The sequence below is a fragment of the Rhincodon typus genome, chromosome 8 (assembly GCF_021869965.1).
Source record: "Rhincodon typus isolate 14 chromosome 8, sRhiTyp1.1, whole genome shotgun sequence".
Taxonomy (NCBI): domain Eukaryota; kingdom Metazoa; phylum Chordata; class Chondrichthyes; order Orectolobiformes; family Rhincodontidae; genus Rhincodon; species Rhincodon typus.
This window is the reverse complement of record NC_063339.1, coordinates 7,953,052-7,960,136: the sequence shown is the minus strand read 5'-3', so window position 1 is coordinate 7,960,136 and position 7,085 is coordinate 7,953,052.

The window sequence follows — 7,085 nt, the reverse complement described above, 5'->3', positions numbered from 1 at the left end:
ATCTACTGGAGTGAAATGGTGGGACTGTACATTCTTGCATGGACAAGCTTACATTTGAGCAGTAGCTGTGAAGGTCGCAGTTGATGAGCTAGCCTCTAGCTACCCCTGTGTTGCAGGTGAAGGAAGACCCTCAGTCACTCAGATTGCTACAAACTAGTTTAACTAGGAATCAGGACAAAGGAATTTCAATCAGTCCACAAAACAAAGAATATCAAGAACCCTCTGTTCAGTTATCATCGTCAATGTTACTGGTAATCTCCACTGCAATCGCCCCAGTGTTCAACTACCTGCTCTTCACAAACAATTCAGATTCTGTTCCGTACAGCTGTTTTGAAGAAGGAACTTTTATCCTTTTGTCCTCACCTTTTGTTTCTGATCAGTGCGTCTCAATGTCGCATTACTAAATCTTCTCACATCCAGTAATTAATAAACTCACTTCACTCTTGGTTAAATTGGCTTCTCTTAATATATAGTTTCGTTTGGGTCAGGAGAATAGAATCCACAAAGGAAGGGATCCTTTGCAAATTAACCTTGTTGCAACTAACTATGATGTGGATGGGGGAAGTGTATAGCCAACGGGAGCTAATTCAACCCAATCATAGATTCAGAGACATTTACAGGTCAGAAGGAGGCCATTCAGGTCATCCTACCTGTAAATGTCAACAAAGATCTATCTACACTTATCCCATTTTCCAGCCATTGGCCCATAGCCTTGGAAGCTACAGCAATGCAAGTGAATAGCTAAATACTGCTTAAATTTTCAAACAGTTCCTGACTCAATCACCTTTTCGAGCAGTGAGCACCAGACTTCCACTACCCTCTGAGTGAAATAAAATTCTCCTCAAATCTCCTTCCACGTCTTACCTTAAATCAGTGCCCCTGGTCATTGACCCCTCGACTAATAGAAAGAGCACCTTCCTATCCATCCTGTGCATGCCCTTCATAATCTTCTCCACCTCTATCAGGTCACCTCTCAGCCTTTACTGGGCTAAGGAAAACAACCCCAGCCTATCCAATCTTTCCTCATAGCTCAGACCCTCCAGCATCCTGGTGAATCCCCTCTCCACTGCAATCACATCCCTTTTTCTATAATGTGGTGACCAAAACTGCACACAGTAGTCCACTTAAATGGTTTCTGAAGAAGGGTCCAGACCTGAAACATCAGCTCTCCGGCTCCTCTGATGCTCCCTGACCTGCTGTGTTCATCCAGCTCTACACCTTGTTATCTCGTTCCCTCAACAAATCCTTGATAACTATCCCTGATAATCATGTCTCTCCAAGTGCATACATATTCTGTCCATTTCTCAGAACTTTTTCTAATAATTTTGCCACCAACCAAGGCTAGACTGACTGGTCTGTCCCGTCCTCCCTTTTATTTAATAATGGGACAATGTTAGCACTCCTCCATTCCTTTGGCACCTTGCCTGTGGTCAGAGAGGATTTGAAGATGACTGCTAGGGCACCTGTATCTTCTCCCTCAACAGGCTATGATGCATCTCATCTGGGCCTGTGCATTACTCCACTTTTAAGGCTGCTAAACTGTGAGTACCTGCAGATCTGGGCACCACACCTCGGGAAGGATATATTGGCCTTGGTGGCCATACAATAAAGGTTGATAAGAATGATACCTGGACTTCAGCAGTTCAGCAATGAGGAGATTGTATAAATTGGGCCTGCTTTCTTTTTGATTTTAAAAGATTATGGGGTGATTTGATTGAAGAGTTCAAGGTATTAACAGGAAAAGACAAGATAGGACTATTTCCACTTATTGGGGATTCTAGAGAACTAGGGAGCATAGTCTGAGCAGCCTTGAGGGGCTGAATGGCCATCTCCTGTTCCAATGATCCTAAAATCAGATCAGTCCTAATCTTATTGAATGGTAGAATGGGCTCACAGCACTGAGTGGCTGAGTCTTGTTTGTATGTCTATGGCAGGAGTTGAAAGTGGGAGAGTTTCCTACAGTCAGCCAGGCATGATGTAGGGAAGTGCTGTTCAAGCTGGAACCTCTGGTGACCTTTTCCAGGGAAAGCTAGCTACATTAGCACGGTCTTGGTCCATCCCATTAGATGGAGAAAGCTCCCAAGTCCCAAATAGATTCACGGTGGGGGCACTTTTAAGCAGGGTGTTGTCATTCGTGCCCAGACTCGTTGCCAGGATTTACAAAGAGTGTTGCAATGTTAGCAAGAGAAAGCTCCCATCCATCATCTGGACAGTCCCATTAACCTCCAGGCCAATCAAAAATCACCATTTGGTTGCTCATGTACCAGAGGAAGAGAGGCACACAATAATTAATCTGCCAATCATTACCGATGCCTGTAGCAAAAACCTGAGACTGGAATCCAAACACAACCTCCTCTTGCTCAGCAGATGGTTAAATTACTTGTACAATAACAGTGTGGAAACTGCTAACATTCCCATTTGAAGGAAGTGCTGGGAATTAGAGGATATTGAGTTAGGATAGATACTCATAGATTTGATTAAAAATTCAGGGAATTAGAGGATATTGAGTTAGGATAGATACTCATAGATTCAATTTAAAAAATCAAGAAATTAGAGGATATTGAGTTAGGATAGATACTCATAGATTCGATTAAAACATCAGGTAAAAGTTCTTTGTTCAGATGTGAAATCTGAGATTAAAATGAATAGTATCACTATCTTCAGAGAGAAGCTAGATATGATGATGAGAGAGAGAGAGTGGAATAGGAGGTTAAGCAGATAGGGTGTGATTAATAGAGATGGAAGGAGGCTCTAATGAAGGTGAACTGGAATGGACGGGATGTTTCTGTGCTATCAATTGGACTGAATTCTAGTCAACATTAGAACTCCTAGGTCAATTTTGTGTGTTCACCCATAGGGTGGTTACAATCTGGAACTCTGTCCAATAGAATGGTAGCGGGGGAACTCATCACCATCTTTAAAAAGTACTTTTAGGTATATGTGATGGACTACGATCTGCAAGGCAATGGGCTAAGTGCAGGACAGTGGTGGGATAAAGCTGGATAGCTCTTTGCCAACCAGCATGGATATGATGAACCAAATGGTCTCCTTCTGAAATGTAAATATCTCTGTAAATTCATGGCTCTGGATCATCAGTCCAGGCCTCTGGATTGTTAGTATAGCACATGCCCTTTTGGCACTTTACCAGTATTTGGGAGGCAATGGCCAAGTGGTATTATCACTGGACTGTTAATCCAGAGACCCAGCTAATGTTCTGGTCACCTGGGTTTGAATCCTGCCATGGCAGATGGTGGAATTTGGAAATAAAAATCCGGAATTATGATTCTAATGATGATCATGAATCCATGGCTGTGAAGTCCAGAACTAGGGTCAGAATCAAAGAATAAGGGATAAACCATTCAGGACTGAGATGAGGAAGAATTTCTTCACTCAGAGAGTTGTGAATCTGTGGAATTCTCTCCCACAGAAAGCTGTTGGGGCTAGGTCTTTAGATATATTCAAGAAGGAGATGGATGTGGTCCTTGTGGCAGAAGGGATCAAGGGGTATGGGGAGAAAGCGGGAATGGGACACTGAAATTGCATGATCAGGCACGACCATATTGAATGGTTGTGCAGATTAGAAGGCTGAATGGCTTACTCCTGCACCTACTTTCTATATTTCTATGATTGTCAGGAAAAACCCAGCTGGTTCACTAATGTCCTTTGGGGAAAGGAAACTGCCATCCTTACTTGGTCTGGTCTACATGTGACTCCAGACCAATGTGGTTGATTCTTAACTGCCCACTGGGGACTAAATGCCAGTCTAGCCAGTGATGCTCTCATCCTGTGAATGAATAAAAAGTGTCAGGGAGCTAGGTAGTAGAATGAAACATCTCACCACAAGTTACAGTCTAAGTGTAAAGATTTAAGCACTGAATTGAGACATTAAATGCCCTGCAAAAACCCTCCAATGGCAGTTTTGTAATACAGTGCATAATTTACTTGCTTCTTGAGCCAAAGGCCCTGGAGTTAAGTCTCACATCAGGACTTGATGATGAAGGAAACCGTGTTCATAATGTGGCCAAACATGTTGAGTATGTCAAATTTTCAATGGCAGATGGTGAAAGTGGTAGACATTCCTGGGTGGCATGGTGGCAGATTGGTTAGCTCTGCTGCCTCACAGTGCCAGGGGCCCAGGTTTGATTCCAACCTTGGGCACTGTATGGCTCTATGACTGTCCGTGTGGAGTTTGCACATTCTCCCCGTGTCTGCGTGGGTTTCCTCCAGGTGCTCCGGTTTCCTCCCACAGTCCAAAGTTCTGCAGGTTAGGTGGATTAACCACCGTTGAATTATCCATAGTCTCCAGGGATGTGCAGGCAGGGATAGGGTAGTGGGGTGGGATGCACTTTGGACGGGAGGTGTGGACTCGATGGGACAAATGGCCTACCTCCACATGATATGGATTCTATGGTCAACTTGGTGATTAAGAGAATGCTGGAACCCCTATCATCGCCATTGCTTCAGGCAAAAGTGAACTTAGTCACAGCAACCCTGATTGCACACTGTACCACACCATCAAAAATGACTTTCTAACAACAAGGTAGTGGGTTGACTGCTCTGCAGCAAGTTGTTTTGCACAAATGAATAGCTTGCTGAACCATTGAAGAGGCTCTTAAAGAATCAATGCCATAGATGGTTCACCTGGAATCACATGTAAACCAGACTGAGTGTGAGGAGACAGAGCTACTTCACATTAAACAAATTAGACACAGTCTGCCCTCTCAGGACAACACAAACGTTCCTGAGGCAGTGATCTGAAGAGGGGCAGGGGAGTTCTTCATCTGGCATTCTGTCCAATATATGTCCCTGAACCAACCCTATTGAGATTGTCCGGTTATTGTCACATTATTGGTTGTGGGATCTCACTGTGCAGAAAATTGACTTTCTGCATTATGGCAGAGACAGCTGTAAAGTCCTTTGGAATGAGGCAGTGAAAAGTGCAGGATAGATACAAGCCCCTTTCTGTAGGAAGTTCTCGAACACTAGCCAAATCTTTTAAAATCTATGGCATTCAACACCTCAATTAGTTCGGCCATTCCTTTATAATACTAGTGGCCACTGTAATTTCTACTTTTAAACACAAAGATTATATTCCCAATTCTAGACACCAAAAGAGTCAGACTGTAAAACTAAGAAAATATTTGCTGAGGAACTGTTTGAAAGTAACAGACTTGATCCAGTGGCCTGCTCTGTCTTAAAATTTATTTTAGTCTTTTGTTATTGTAATGAAGGATTAAATGAATAGTCGCCGCATTCTCATTCTGGGAACTAAAGTTGATCTGGTCCAGCACATGTACTGTATTGACACCAGAACAAATAAATGTTGGGTGACTGAATCTGAACTAAAGAGACTAATCAGAATCAAATTTAAAAATGAGTTTCAAAATATGCCTTGCTTATTCAAAAAGTATGTTCATAGAATCCCTACAGTGTGGAAACAGGCCCTTCGGCCCAACAAGTCCACACTGACCCTCAGACCATCCGACCCAGACCCATCCCCCAACCTACACATCCCTGAACACTACGGGCAATTTAGCATAGCCAATCCACCTAACCTGCGCACCTATGGACTGTGGGAGGTAACCGGAGCACACAGAGGAAACCTACGCAGACACAGGGAGAATGTGCAAACTCCACACACAGTCGCCCGAGGGTGGAATTGAACCCGGGTCCTTGGTGCTGTGACGCAGCAGTGCTAACCACTGAGCCACCGTGCTGCTAATAACTTCAATTCCCTGGCCAGGAAACGAACCCGGGCCGTGATAGTGAGCGCGCCAAATCCAAACCACTAGATCACCAGGGATCACAGCTTTAGCAATTGATTCAGTGTTCACGAGAGATAGATCAGATCTGAATTAGGACTATCTTGTCTTAATCACTGACAAAGGAGATCAGAAAAGCATAGCCATAAGACGATATGATGTAGAAGATGAAGTAGACCATTCAGCCCATCGAGTTTGCTGTACCATTCAATGAGATCATGGCTGGTCGGAACAAGGCAAATGTTCATTGCCATTGTCATAGAGGTATACAGCACAGAGAAAGGCCCTTTGGCCCATTTAGTCTGTGCCAGTCATAAACAAGCATCTAACTATTCTAATTCCATTTTTTCACAAGTCTAATTTTTTTATACCCACCACAAACTGCAAGGGCCCTGTAACGACGAGAAAAAAGGGGATGGTGGATCTCATCGACTGTGAGATCCTTGATTGGGGTTGTTAACCTTTGTCCAGTTAGGGAGCCCTGGCTGACCAATATGAACAGGAAATTCAAAGAAGTCTCCTCATGCCAGGGACTGGCTCTGAGCTGGCTGGTCAAAGTCCATGTACTGTGCATATGTAAATAAAGCGTGACATGGTGACAGGATACCTACCCTGTGCAGTTTGTTCAGGCCTCAACACTGATCCTTGTGGAAATCCAGTGAACACAGGCTTCCAGTCACAAAACACCCCTCGACCATCTCCTTCTGTCTGCTGCCATTCAAACCAACTCTGGATCCCAATAGCCAAATTTACTTGGATCCCATGGGTTCTTAACTTCCCTATCAGTCTCCCATAAGAGTGTCGAAGGTAAACATTGGTCCTTTAGAGGATGAGAAGGCCAATTTAATAACTGGGAATGAGGAAATAGCCGAGGCATTAAACAGTTATTTTGTGTCCGTCTTCAAAGTGGAAAACACAAATAACATGCTGAAAACTGATGGCAAGAAGGTTATAGCAGGTGAGGAGCTAGAAACTATCATTATCACTAAGGAGACAGTGCTGGGCAAGCTAATGGGGCTAAAGGTAGACAAGTCTCCTGGCCCTGATGAGATGCATCCCAGGGTACTAAAGGAGGTGATGGGGGAAATAGCAAATGCACTAGTAATTATTTACCAAAATTCACTGGACTCTGGGGTGGTTCCTGCAGATTGGAAAACAGCCAATGTGACGCCACTGTTTAAAAAAGGAAGTAGACAAAAAGCAGGTAACTATAGGCCAGTTAGCTTAACTTCGGTAGTGGGGAAAATGCTTGAATCTATCATTAAGGAAGAAATAGCAAGACATCTGGATATAAATTGTCCCATTGGGAACACCCAGCGTGGG